A 15,998-nucleotide genomic window follows, 5' to 3' on the forward strand; every position below is an offset into this window, starting at 1 on the left:
GTTTATTTGGTTCTTTTGTTTTGAACAAACTGAAGTATTTTAGAAGCTCGCTGAATGATGGGATGTTCTTTATTGCTTGGGGAAGACAGAACGCTCCGTGTCTTATTGTGATTGGTGATCCACCTAGTCTCGACGGCCGATGTAACTTATCGAGCGGTGTAATCTGATATGCACGAAACATTCGTTAGCACCCTATTATCAGTTCGCCTACATCACCTCCCTGCCTACCTAGACACGGACATAAAGACACACGTTACGCGCGCTGAATAAAGTGAACCGTACCCATACGCCCGTTAAATCGATTTTTATCTCATGTCTTTTTATGTCGAGGTACATTATATTTAACAACAAACGATTAGTTTTTGTTGTTGTTTGGTGGTGGTGGTGATGTGAAGCACCGCTCCTTACTGATTTCGCTTTAGATGAATCTTCTATTACAAGGCGCTCATTCAGTGCTGACTACATAATGTCGCATCAACTATTAAATTTTGTAAAACGTTGGACGTTAGATATCACCTCTAACAAAGAAGCACCGCTCCTTACTGATTTCGCTTTAGATGAATCTTCTATTACAAGGCGCTCATTCAGTGCTGACTACATAATGTCGCATCAACTATTAAATTTTGTAAAACGTTGGACGTTAGATATCACCTCTAACAAAGGTTACTGAAATGATACACGATACCTCATCAAGGCGATTTTTGCGCAACAAACTTGTGTGTCGAGGAAATAAGTCTTCACACATTGTGCAAAAAAAAAACAACATAAAAGGTTAAGGTTTCGTTTGAATGGTAGTGATGATAATTACGATGATGCTTGTGCTAAAGCTTACACTAATGCTATTGGATGGTAATGCTAATGCTAATGATTGTAATGATAATACCTGTAATAACATCAATGATAATAAGTGATGATGATAATGATGATAGTAAAAGTAATGACAACCAAGTAATGAACGAACAACCAGAATATATATAACCTTAGTACTATAGTACGGAGACATATCACACCACTTTTTTTTTTTTTTTTTTTTTTTGGCTCATGGCCATGCTGAGGTATCTAGCGATATGATCCTTAGGCCGTTTTGCACTACACACTGATATATTTCTGCAGAAAAAAAAAAGAAAACAGAAAAACAACAATAAACAAACTAAAAACAAAACAGCAACAACAAAACAGACACAAAACAAAAACGCTGAATCCGAGCGCGTCAGCGCGCGCGCCTTTGAGAAATCATGATTATACATTATACATGAGCTAGTGGAAAATTTATTTGACTCGCACATCACTCCCCCCTGACCGACTCAGCACTGACTAGTTAGTTTACGTGGACTAATGGAAATTCTAGATTCGCCTATAGGCTGTCGTGTAAAATGAATTATGCATCATGTTCTTCTAACAGAGATCTGTTTATTGGTTGTAATTTTTGCTACCAAATACTGGTATGAAGTGGTTTATATTGTATAGAATTTAGAAGAATATATCAAAATAAAATAAAGCAAAAAGAACCCAAATGAAACAAATCAAATGATTAGTCATGGAGAACGACAGCGATTAACTTCGACTTCGTGTGTTTTTGTATGTTTGTTTTTCTTTGTTTTTGTTTCCAGTGTTGTCAAAATTCAATATCGGTACATTATCTATGTCAGTTATGAACAAAACCAACAACTGCAAAATATCTAGAGATAACCAAGTAATGGGCTTTCATGTCGGTGCCACACCCAACAAACGAAACACAAACAGCTCAGATCGAACTCGAGACGACCGCCCCCTGAGCAATTAATGATTGTAGATATTATTCAGTCATAATGAAATGGAAATTAGAATCGCCCCACAGGTGAATTTAGATTAAACTTATCCCAACAAAAGGCATATAGCAATGAGAAGGAATCACGCAACATACGTCAACGCACTACCTTTATTACCCCAACGGATTTACGGATTGGATTACCCCTTAACAGACACAGAAATAGCAACACAGAACTGGGAACAAAGTTGACAAGGGAGGGGGAGGGGTAATGATGGTGCTCGGTATAAAGTACGTAAACACAGATTTTTATTTTTGTTTTTAAGGTTAGAGGGATAATTCGCGACATCTTCAAATTAATGAATTCCATTTTCTTTTCTTTTTGTATTCGTCGTCAAATCTATTTAAATCTAGACTCCCCCCCCCCCCGCAGATTTGTGTACAAAAGTGAAGGACCAACCACGTGATCACTGCTGCTTTTGACATCGCTGTCATTGTCGCTATTGTGTCACATTATACTTTATGACTTTATGGTATTTTTTTTTGACAACAGAAAATAGTAAAGGTATACTTTGTATAATGTATTGTATTTTGTTTGATGAAAATAATGATTGACTGAATTGAATTGAAGTGAACTAAATCAAACTGACCATCCGATCCTCAAAAGTTTGATATTTTCTCGTATTTCCAATCTGACTGGAACTGTCAAATTTTCTATACATGTTTTTATTGTACTCTAATTGAATTCATTTTAATCGTGGAATGGAATGTTTCCTTAAAAGTAAATTGTCTGCAACTACCTTTTCATGACATTATTTTTCTTCTCCCAAAAGACTCGAGAAATTACGTTTTTCTAAACCTATTTGCATGAGCAAAATTACATGGCTGTTCTGAGTCTCTTGAGTTATTCCGAACTTTGTGCAATGTCGATGACATGGCATCCCGCGCATGGGAAGCCATCTAAAGATGATTAGCTTTTTAAAGCACGTCGCAGAGAAGTTAACGGACGTGACGGCAGATACGGGATTAGAAAAAAAAAAAAAAAACAAACTCTAGTAATAATGCTATAAAGAGAAAAACAACGATAAATCGTCTCCGCGATCGAAGAACAACAATAAGGGCAACAGGCCACGCAACCATGTGTGAACATCTCGCAAATACTTTCTTGTCCGATCGTAGACTGATAAACAGTGAAATGAAAATAATTGCGCGTTATAGATTTTATTCTTTTGAAATTTCCTGGTCTCATCATTTGAATGTAGTTTAAAGGGATGGTATAGTTTCGGCTTGGATGGGGATTCAGATTTTAAGTTTTTATAAGATAATTGGAAGCCAGTGATTTTAAAGTACTAGAGATAGTACAGTTCTAAGAGGAACTAGAGATTGTAATTTGTCATCACTGACAAATTAAGGTGATCCGATTTTTTTTTAATCAATGATTCAAGTCCTGATCGCAATAGGCATGGCCATGCAGGTTTCATCTGTGTTCAGAGACATTGGCCGTGTGATGTTTGGATTCTCATTTAGAAAAGGGAGTCATATCTGCCATCTTTGGTACCAAATATGTATACACTATAACGAAGATACAGCAACAAGTACATATGACCTTTGACCCCACTTTGCACAACCTAGATGGCATCTGAGCAAAAAGTGGTTATTTTGTGAAATGATTCTTGTAACATGATCTTTGCGTGTGCAAAATATGGGAAAGATAAGACTTGTATTCACCAAGATACAGGATGAAACATTTGTGACCTTTAACCCTAATTTACATACCCAAGATGTTGTCCGATCAAGTAGTTGTTATTTTATGAAATAATGTACGTGACATGAACTAAACATGTGCAAAATATGGGGGTGATAGGGGCTGTTTGTCTTGAGTTATTGCAAAGAAAGTTGCAGAAACATAGAAATAGCTCAATACATCGAATATAAGCTTTAATGTCAACAAAGTATTGTAACATGATCCCGACATCATATGAAAAAACAAAGGGCACGGAACGATAGCGCAAAGTCTCAGTTACAACATATTAAAATCTGAGAAAAATTCACCGAAGGGTAAGTGAGCTAGTGCTCGATAAAGACAATCATGTCAATTTTCACATCTAGAAAAATTCCCTCCCGTAGAGATAACATGTCATAACGAAGAAACAGAAAGAAGTACATATGACCTTTTGACACCACTTTGCACAGACAAGATGGCATCTGAGCAAAGAGTGGTTATTTTGTGAAATGATTCTTGTAACATGATCTTTGCGTGTGCAAAATATGGGAAAGATAGGACATGCATTCACCAAGATACAGGATAAAACATTTATGACTTTTGACCCTAATTTACATACCCAAGATGGCGTCTGATCAAATAGTTGTTATTTTATGAAATAATGTTCGTGACATGAACTAAACATGTGCAAAATATGACGGTGATAGGGTATGTTTTTCTTGAGTTATTGCACATAAAGTTGTAAAAAGAAAGAAATATTACAATACATCGAAGATAAGCTTTAATTTCAACCAAGTTTTTTCACGTGATCCCGACAACGTATGAAAAAACGAATGGCACATTCACGATAGCCTTAAGTCTCAGCTACAACATATTTAAATCTTAGAGAAATTCACCGAAGCATAAGTGAGCTAGTGCTCGATAAAGATAGTCATGTCAATTCTCATTTCCAGAAAAATTGCACTCCCATAGAGATTACACGTAAACTGGTCAAATTTGACAAGGTTACCTTTAATCCATTTTTTTCGACGTGATGTCGTCATCTAATCAAAATTGTGTAATTACATTCATCAAAGAGCATTTCATAAGCTACAACATATTGAAATTTAGGTGAAAATTGGCAAAGGATAAGTGAGATACGCTCCAGCAAACTTGAAATTTGATGACGTCATTTTGAAAATTTACTTTTTTTACTTTATTAAGAAATTTGATATCTTTTAATCATTTTGTCAGCATAGCCAGCCCATGAAATGACATGTACAACTCATCAGCTTTCAGAATATGTCAAAAAAATGGGGGGTCACCGTCCATCCTGACGAGTAAAATCCGATTTAAAATTGGCGGTTTTTTGGCATAGTTGCACTGTGTATCCCCATTGACGCACGCGCGGAATTTTGAATTTTACAGGCCCGTATGACGTCATATTGAGTCGGATCGACTTGAAACTTGATATAAATATTCCTTGACATTTCGGACATCCGATCCGTGTGAAAAAATTGAAAATTTCTTTTTCATATGAGCTGTGCGTGCGAATATGTGCGCGCGCGTACGCGTCCGTCCAATTTTTTCAATTTTTCAAAAAATGCTCCAAATGGTCTGAAACGTGTGCAAAAAAATTTTGAGCTCGATTTGAGCATTCAAATATTTCACGGCGCGCGTACGCGCGCGCTTTGAGATAAAAATTAATTTTGAGAATATGAGTAGAATTCTCATGACTTGAAATATATGTGACGTAAATTTCATTGAAATATTCTATTCGATTAATGAGATATGCATGAAAATGTGTTTTCATATAATGACGTCATAGTGACGTCACGGTCGACTGATTACTATGATTTTACTTGCGCTGTCGTCTTTGCGACATGATACATATATGGTATAAGTTTGACATTGAGAGGCAATGCACTTTCTGAGCTAACCTCTGCACAACTTTTGAGGAGAAATAAAGAAAGAAACAAAGAACTAGAGATTGTAATTTGTCATTACTGACAAATTAAGGTGATCCGATTTTTTTTTAATCAATGATTCGAGGTCTGATCGCAATAGGCATGACCATACAGGTTTCATCTGTGTTTAGAGACATTGGCCGTGTGATGTTTGGATTCTCATTTAGAAAAGGGAGTCATATTTGTCATCTTTGGTACCAAATTCTGTATACACTAGATAACGAAGATACAGCAACAAATACATAATTTAGGCATGACCATACAGGTTTCATCTGTGTTTAGGGACATTCGCCGTGTGATATTTGGAATCTCATTTAGAAAAGCGAGTCAGACCTGCCATCTTTGGTACCAAATTCCGTATACACTGTAACGAAGATACAGAATGAAGTATATTTGACCATTGACCCCACTTTGCACAGCCAGGATGGCATCTAAGCAAAAAGTGGTTATTTCGTAAAATGATTCTTGTAACATGGTCTTTGCGTGTGCAAAATATGGAAGAGATAGGACATGTATTCACTAAGATACAGAATGAAACATTTATGACCTTTGACCCTAATTTACATACCCAAGATGGTGTCTGATCAAGAAGTTGTTATTTTATGAAATAATGTACGTGACATGAACTAAACATGTGCAAAATTTGAGGGTGATAGACGCTGTTTTTCTTGAGTTATTGCAAAGAAAGTTGCAGAAAGAAAAGAAACATCTCAATACATTGAAGATAAGTTTTAAATTCAACCACGTTTTTTAACGTGATCCCGACATCGTATGAAAAAGACGAAGGGTAAAATACGATATCCCAAAGTCTCAGCTACAACATATTAAGATCTGGGAGAAATTCACCGAAGCATAAGTGAGCTATTGCTCGAAAAAGATAGTCATGTCAAATTTCATTTGCAGAAAAACTGCACTCCCATAGAGATAACACGTCATAATGGTGATACAGAAAGAAGAATATATGACCTTTGACCGTACTTTGCACAGACATGGTGGCATCTGAGCAAAAAGTGGTTATTTTGTAAAATGATTCTTGTAACATGGTCTTTGCGTGTGCAAAATATGGGAGAGATAGGACATGTATTCACCAAGATACAGGATGAAACATTTATGACATTTGACCCTAATTTACATACCCAAGATGGTGTCCGATCAAGTAATTGTTATTTTATGAAATAATGTACGTGACATGAACAAAACATGTGCAAAATATGGGATTAATAGCCATTGTTGTTGTTCATCTATTGCACAGAAAGTAGTAGAAAGAAAGAAAAATAAAGAAAAATTATGTTATTTTTATAGAAATTTGAAGGAGAAGCATGAAAAAAATCAGAAAAAGATAAAGTTAGGAAAGGAGATTAAGACTAACTAAAGAAAAAGAAGAAAAAATAGTGTTTAAAAAAATTTAAAAACAACTGGCAGGGGAGAGCATCGAACCAGGGACCTTAGGATTACGAGTCGGATGCGCTATGCAATGACCTATTTCATGCTCCATAGGCCCTGTGTATTAAGCAAAATGACGCTGCATCGAAGCCACATGCAATTTTCAACCAAGTTTTTCGACGTGATGCCGACGTCGTATGAAAAAATGGAGGGCACACTTACGATAGCTCAAAGTCTAAGCTACAACATACTAAAATCTGGGAAAAATTCACCGAAGCATAAGTGAGCTAGTGCTCGAAAAAGATAGTCATGTCAATGTTCACTGCCAGAAAAACTGCTCTCCCATAGAGATAACACGTAAACTGGTCAAATTTTACAAGGATACTTTCAATCCATTTTTACGAGGTGATGACGTTATCCAATCAAAATGTTGTTTTTACATTAATGAAAGAACATTTCATAAGCTACAACATACTGAAATCTGGGTGAAAATTGGCGAAATTTAAGTGCGATACGCTCGAGTGAATTTGAAATTTGATGACGTCATTTTGAAAATTTACTTTGTTTACTTTATTAAGAAATTTCATATCTTTTAATCATTTTTTCAGTATCGCCAACTCATGAAATGACATGTAAAACTCATCAGCTTTTAGAATATATCAAGAAAATGGGGGGTCACCGTCCATCCTGACGAGTAAAATCCGATTTAAAATTGGCGGTTTTTTGGGATAGTTGCACTGTGTATCCCCATTGACGCACGCGCGGAATTTTGAATTTGACGGGCCCGTATGACGTCATATTGAGTCGGATCGACTTGAAACTTAATAGAAATATTCCTTGACATTTTGGACATCCGATCCGTGTGAAAAAACTGAAAATTTCTATTGCATATGAGCTGTGCGTGCGTATATGCGCGCGCGCGTACGCGTCCGTCCGATTTTTTCAATTTTTCAAAAAATGCTCCAAATAGTCTGAAACGTGTGCAAAAAAAAATTTGAGCTCGATTTGAGCATACAAATATTTCAACGCGCGCGTACGCGCACGTATCAAGAGAAAATGTGAATTTTGAGAATATGAGTAAAATGTGCATAACTTGAAATATATGTGACGTAAATTTCATTGAAAAACTTCATTCCATTAATGATATATGATTGAGAATGTGTTTTCATATAATGACGTCATAGTGACGTCACGGTCGACTGATCACTTTGATTTTAGTTCGATTGCCGTCTTTGGGACACGATACATACATGGTATAAGTTTGAACTTGATAGACATAGCACTTTCTGAGCTAACCTCTGCACAACTTTTGGGGAGAAATAAAGAAAGAAGAAGAACTAGAGATTGTAATTTGTCATCACTGACAAATTAAGGTGATCCGATTTGTTTTAATCAATGATTCTAGTCCTGATACTGCAAAGTCTCAGCTACAACATATTAAAATCTGAGAGAAATTCACCAAAGCATAAATAAGATAGTGCTCGATAAAGAGAGTCATGTCAATTTTCACATCTAAAAAATTCCCTCCCATAGAGATAACACCTCATAGCGAAGATAGAAAAAGAAGTACATATGACCTTTGACCCCACTTTGCACAGACAAGATGGCATCTGAGCAAAAAGTGGTTATTTTATGAAATAATCCCTGTAACATGGTCTTTACGTGTGCAAAATATGGGAAAGATAGGACATGTATTCACCAAGATACAGGATGAAACATCTATGACCTTTGACCCTAATTTACATACCCAAGATGGCGTCTGATCAAGTGGTTGTTATTTTATGAAATAATGTTCGTGACATGAACTAAACATGTGCAAAATATGGTGGTGATAGGTTATGTTTTTCTTGAGTTATTGCACATAAAGTTGCAAAAAGAAAGAAATATTTCAATACATCGAAGATAAACTTTAATTTCAAGTAAGTTTTTTGACGTGATCCCGACATCGTACATATTAAAATCTTAGAGAAATTCACCGAAGCATTAGTGAGCCAGTGCTCGATAAAGATAGTCATGTCAATTTTCATTTCCATAAAAATTGCACTCCCATAGAGATTACACGTAAACTGGTCAAATTTGACAAGGTTACTTTCAATCCATTTTTTCGAGGTGATTTGATCATCTAATCAAAATTGTGTAATTACATTTATGAAAGAGCATTTCATAAGCTACAACATATTGAAATTTGGGTGAAAATTGGCAGTGGAGAAGTGAGATACGCTCGAGTGAACTTGAAATTTGATGACGTCATTTTGAAAATTTACTTTTTTTATTTTATTAAGAAATTTGATATCTTTCAATCATTTTTCCAGCATAGCCAGCCCATGAAATGACATGTACAACTCATCAGCTTTCAGAATATGTAAAGAAAGTGGGGGGTTACCGTCCATCCTGACGAGTAAAATCCGATTTAAAATTGGCGTTTTTTTTTGGCATAGTTGCACTGTGTATCGCCATTGACGCGCGCGCGGAATTTCAACTTTGACGGGCCCTTATGACGTCATATTGAATCGGATCGACTTGAAACTTGGTAGAAATATTCCTTGACATTTCGGACATCCGATTCGTGTGAAAAAATTGGAAATTTCTATTTCATATTAGCTGTGCGTGCGTATATGTGCGCGCGCGTACGCGTCCGTCCAATTTTTTCAATTTTTCAAAAAATGCTCCAAATGGTCTGAAACGTGTGCAAAAAAAAAATTGAGCTCGATTTGAGCATACAAATATTTCAACGCGCGCGTACGCGCGCGTTTTCAGAGAAAAATGAATTTTAAGAATATGAGTAGAATTCGCTTGACTTGAAATATATGTGACGTAAATTTCATTGAAATATTCCATTCCATTAATGAGATATGCATGAAAATGTGTTTTCATATAATGACGTCATAGTGACGTCATGGTGGACTGATCACTATGATTTTACTTGCGCTGTCGTCTTTGCGACATGATACATATATGGTATAAGTTTGACATTGAGAGGCAATGCACTTTCTGAGCTAACCTCTGCACAAATTTTGCCCAGAAATAAAGAAGAATAAAAAAAACAAAGAATCCGTACAGATACAGAAGGTGATCCGAGAGGATACTCGGATCACCTAAAGAAGAAAGATTCAGTACAGATACAGAAGGTGATCCGAGAGGATACTCGGATCACCTAAAAATCGTTATTTCGTTTATTTGATTGAAATAAATGAGATAGAAAAAGGTTAAAAAAAGTCATCCTAATTAGGTGATCCGAGTATCCTTCGGATCACCTTCTGTATCTGTACTGATTCTTTCCCCAAATTAACCACTTTTTCCTCAGGTGCCATCTTGGGAGTGTAAAGGTGGGTCAAAGGTCGTATGTATTTGTTGCTGTATCTTCGTTATCTAGTGTATACAGAATTTAGTACCAAGGATGGCAGATATGACTCTCTTTTCTAAATGAGAATCCAAACATCACACGGCCAATGTCTCTAAACACAGATGAAACCTGTATGGTCATGCGTATTGCGATCAGGACTCGAATCATTGATAAAAAAAAATCGGATCACCTTAATTTGTCAGTAATGACAAATTACAATCTCTAGTTTCTCCTCAAAAGTTGTGCAGAGGTTAGCTCAGAAAGTGCATTACCTATCAATATCAAACTTATACCATATATGTATCATGTCGCAAAGACGACAGCGCAAGTAAAATCATAGTGATCAGTTGACCGTGACGTCACTATGACGTCATTATATGAAAACACATTTTCATGCATATCTCATTAATGGAATGGAATATTTCAATGAAATTTACGTCACATATATTTCAAGTCAAGTGAATTCTACTCATATTCTCAAAATTCATTTTTATCTCAAAACGCGCGCGTACGCGCGCGTGGAAATATTTGTATGCTCAAAACGAGCTCAAAATTTTTTTGCACACATTTCAGACCATTTCGAGCATTTTTTGAAAAATTGAAAAAATTGGACGGACGCGTACGCGCGCGCACATATTCGCACACACAGCTCATATGCAATAGAAATTTTCAGTTTTTTCACACGGATCGGATGTCCAAAATGTCAAGAAATATTTCTACCAAGTTTCAAGTCGATCCGACTCAATATGACGTCATACGGGCCCGTCAAATTCAAATTTTCGCGCGTGCGTCAATGGGGATACACAGTGCAACTATGCCAAAAAACCGCCAATTCTAAATCGGGTTTTACTCGTCAGGATGGACGGTGACCCCCCATTTTCTTGACACATTCTGAAAGCTGATGAGTTGTACATATCATTTCATGGGTTGGTTATGCTGACAAAATGATTAAAAGATATCAAATTTCTTAATAAAGTAAAAAAAGTAAATTTTCAAAATGACGTCATCAAATTTCGAGTTTACTCGAGCGTATCTCACTTATCCCTGGCCAATTTTCACCCAGATTTCAATATACTGTAGCTTATTTAATGCTCTATCAGTGATGTAATAACACAATTTTGTTTGAATGAAAGCATGACCTCGTAAAAATGGATTGAAAGTAACCTTGTCAAATTTGACCAGTTTACGTGTTATCTCTATGGGAGTGCACTTTTTCTGGAAATGAAAACTGACATGACTATTTCTATCGAGCACTAGCTCACTTATGCTTCGGTGAATTTCTCCCAGATTTTAATATGTTGTAGCTGAGACTTTGAGCTATCGTGAGTGTGCCCTTTGTTTTTTCATACCATGTCGGGATCACGTCAAAAAACTTGGTTGAAATTAAAGCTTACCTTCGATGTATTGAAATATTTCTTTCTTTCTGCAACTTTCTTTGCAATAACTCAAGAAAAACATACCCTATCAACACCATATTTTGCACATGCTTAGTTCATGTCACGTAAATTATTTCTTAAAATAACAACTACTTGATCAGACGCCATCTTGGGTATGTAAATTAGGGTCAAAGGTCACAAATGTTTCATCCTGTATCTTGGTGAATACCTGCCCTATCTTTCCTATATTTTGCACACGTAGAGACCATGTGACAAGGATCATTTCACAAAATAACCACTTTTTGCTCAGATGCCATCTTGTCTGTGCAAAGTGGGGTCAAAGGTCATATGTACTTCTTTCTTTATCTTCATTATGACGTGTTATCTCTATGGGAGGGAATTTTTCTAGATGTGAAAATTGACATGATTGTCTTTATCGAGCACTAGCTCACTAACCCTTCGGTGAATTTCTCCCAGATTTTGATATGCTGTAGCTGAGCCTTTGCGCTATCGTAATGGGTCCTGCGTTTTTTCATACGACGTCAAAAACACGTCGAAAAACTCGGCTAAAATGATAAGAGCTTAGCTTCATTAGGTGATCCGAGTATCCTTCGGATCACCTTCTGTATCTGTACTGATTGTTTATTTCTGGACAAAAGTTGTGCAGAGGTTAGCTCAGAAAGTCCTCAGCCTATCAATTTCAACATTATACCATATATGTATCATGTCGCAAAGACGACAGATCTTATAAAATCATAGTGATCAATCGACCATGACGTCACTATGACGTCATTATATGAAAACACATTTTCATTCATATCTCATTAATGGAATGAAATTTTTCAATGAAATTTACGTCACATATATTTCAAGTCAGGCGCATTCTACTCATTTGATCAAATTTCAGTTTACACTTAAATCGTGTGCGTACGCGCGCGTTAAAATGTTGACATGCTCCAATCGAGTTTAAAATTTTTTTGCACACGTTTCAGAGCATTTGGAGCATTTTTTGAAAAATTGAAAAAATTGGACGGACGCGTACGCGTGCGCGCATATGCGCACGCACAGCTCATATGCAATAAAAATGTCCCGTTTTTTCACACGGATCAGATGTCTGAAATGTCAAGGAATATTTCTACCAAGTTTCAAGTCAATCTGACTCAATATGACGTCATACGGGCCCGTCAAAGTTGAAATTCCGCGCGCGCGTCAATGGCGATATACAGTGCAACTATGCCAAAAAACCGCCAATTTTAAATCCGATTTTACTCGTCAGGATGGACGGTGACCCCCCATTTTCTTGACATATTTTGAAAGCTGATGAGTTGTACATGTCATGTCATGGGTTGGCAATGCTGAAAAATTGATTAAAAGATATCAAATTTCTTAATAAAGTAAAAAAAGTAAATTTTCAAAATGACGTCATCAAATTTCGAGTTTACTCGAGCGTATCTCACTTATCCTTGGCCAATTTTCACCCAGATTTCAGTATGCTGTAGCTTATTTAATGCTCTATCAGTTTTAATAGGCAAATATTTCGCTGGATGAAGTCTTCACCTCGTAAAAATAGATTGAAGGTAACCTTGTCAAATTTGACCCACTTGCGAGTTATCTCTATAGGAGTGTAGCTTTTCTTCAAATGAAAATTAACATGACTGTCTTTATCGAGCACTATCTCACTTATCCTACGTTGAATTTCTCCCAGATCTTAATATGTTGTAGCTGAGACTTTGTGCTATCATATAAGTGCCCTTTGTTTTTGTTTTTTCACACGATGTCGGTATCACGTCAAAATACTTAGTTGAAATTAAGGCTCATCAACGATGGATTGAAATATTTCTTTCTTTGCGCAACTTTCTTTGCAGAATCTCAAGAAAAACATGCTCTATCACCACCATATTTTGCACGTGTTTAGTTCATGTCACCTACATTATTTCATAAAATAACGACTTCTTGATCAGACGCCATCTTGGGTATGTAAATAAGGGTCAAAGGTCATAACTGTTTCATCTTGTATCTTGGTGAATACCTGTCCTATCTTTCCCATATTTTGCACACTTATAGACGATGTCGCAAGAATCATTTCACAAATTAGCCACTTTTTCCTCAGGTGCCATCTTGGGAGTGTAAAGGTGGGTCAAAGGTCATACGTATTTGTTGCTGTATCTTCGTTATTTAGTGTATACAGAATTTAGTACCAAGGATGGCATATAGAACTCCCTTTCTAAATGAGAGACCAAACATCACACGGCCATGTCTCTAAACACAGATGAAACCTGTATGATCATGCGTATTGCGATCAGGACTCGAATCATTGAGAAAAGAATCGGATCACCTTAATTTGTCAGTGATGACAAATTACAATCTCTAGTTTTATTTTTATTATGACCTCTTTGTTTACGGATCTCTCAACCATTTCAAACCCAATTTTTATTTAAAAAAAAGTAAACTTTTCAGCGCTTATAGAATTGTATGTTCTTTAATATTTCATGTAAGCGGTTGCTAATTATCTCGCAGAAAGTTAAAACCTGAATCTCTATCTCAAACAGAAATATTATGTCATCTCCTTAACGGCGCGTGTGATGTGATTATTATTTCCTTGCCACCCGTTTGAGATTTGCGTTTCTGCTGTCGTGCTTTTTCAAAATGTGTAGATTACGTGGCAGCGATGCTGCATTCCGTACAATACCGTACCAACAACTAGACTTCCGTTACAACCCCTGCCCATTTATTATCGTTTGTTCCTTCTTCTCTGAACATGTAGAGTATAGTACTTGTAACATTTGGTTTTAGTTATACGTTGTCTTTTATTTCTTGGGACAGTTTAACCAATGTATTTGGTATTTTGATTATTTTGCCCCCTGTTTACCGATTATGCTTCAATGAATTGCGAGCCCTGCTCTATATTGTGTGTTTTACTGCATCCTCGCACTACTAGTCAAATGGTAGGGGCTTAAAAAACAACGATGTTGAAATGAAATGTAAATGCCAATGAAGTAACAGGCGTAAAAGAAGTCATCGCGAGCCGAAAGCAGAGCCAAGCGCGCCAAATCGATCATCCCGGATGGTTTTAGAGATTGCAGCATCAGGTCGGAGTCATCTGTCGTAATTTGTCGGCAAGCGCATTTTTGCTATTAAGGGAAAGTTGGAATGACGGCGGGATTATGTTTCGGCACGATGGCAAGACGAGTGGTCGGTGGTCGGACCGAAGGTGTTGGAAATGTAGCCGACCTCAAAAGTGTGAGAATCGATAACGTTCATTGTATCTACGTTGCTGCCTTTGCAGATGTTGCTCTTTCGTGTGTGTGTTGGGGGGGGGGGGGGGATTGAGGAGGTAGATGATGAGATGATGAAATGAGTCCTTTACAGGAATTTCCGACACAAACAACCAGGCAGGACCTGCAAAGAGAAACAGATAGATAGAGAGAGAGATAGATAGATAGATAGATAGAGAGAGAGAGAGAGAGAGAGAGAAGGAGAGGGAGAGAGGGAGAGAGAAAGAGAGAGAAAGAAATCTGCACAAAAAAAAAAAAAACTGAGTGCGCTCCGCGAATGGAGGATAGATCGGCCAAACCGTGAGATGGATTTCGTTTCATTTTCGTCGCCATGGCAACGATGAACTCTGATACCAAGAGGAGAAGGGATGCAGATTGGATGCAGGGAGCGGCAATCCGTAACCTCTGGGACGCGGAATGTAATTCCAACGCGAAGCGAGTCTACCTGCCACAGCTTCTCTGTGTTGTCGGTGAAATTCCTCGCTTTCACAGCTCATACTTTTCTTCGTTTTTCCTAGATAAATGAGCATAGCGAAGTGATTTCGCTGGAAAGGGTATCATAATCAACAATTAAGCACGATAATGCGCGTAAGACATGGCCTCGAGCATTGTACGAATACTTTTCAGCGCTGTGTCTAGATTACCTTTTTTTAATTTTTTTTTACCATACCCCTTCCTTTCTTCTTCTTCTTCTTCTTCTTCATTCCTGCAGAAATCAAAGTTCTTTATTTGTTATGATCAAGCCAGCTGTCAAAGTTATTGTCATGTCGCAAATGACACATATTATGTTTACATTTAGCAACTTTACTCCACGAATATTCGTGAATGCCAATTCACCCTTCATAGTATGACAAATCTGTAAGCAGAACAGAGTAAACACAAACAGTGTGGCACACCAACATCGAAATCGCGTCACATATTGTTCATTCTCTCACTGTTCAACATGCTCAAAGCCATCCGAAGTATTCGCTATGCCTCAGTATCTTCGTGATCCTCACATACAAATATGAACATTCTTACACTGCTCGAAACGTGGTCATAACATGTACATACTGAAAAAGGCGCCACCGCAATAACGCTGCATGAGACTCCAATGTAATCTGCACTTAAGAGCTTGCGCTATGTCTACAAGGAAACAACAAGAACAACACTACGTATTTCATAACCTATGCCAGGTGGTCATCCAGCTGACACGTGATACTTTC

The 15,998-nt window shown here is 37.0% G+C and overlaps 1 protein-coding gene across 1 annotated transcript in view; it reads left to right on the forward strand.

The window, feature by feature from the left end:
• The window catches only part of LOC140243340 (uncharacterized), a 225,573-nt gene that overhangs the window by 158,871 nt on the left and 50,704 nt on the right, over positions 1 to 15,998 (forward strand). The window lies entirely within an intron of this gene.

This window comes from Diadema setosum, chromosome 20 (genome assembly GCF_964275005.1).
Source record: "Diadema setosum chromosome 20, eeDiaSeto1, whole genome shotgun sequence".
In the NCBI taxonomy this organism is placed as follows: domain Eukaryota; kingdom Metazoa; phylum Echinodermata; class Echinoidea; order Diadematoida; family Diadematidae; genus Diadema; species Diadema setosum.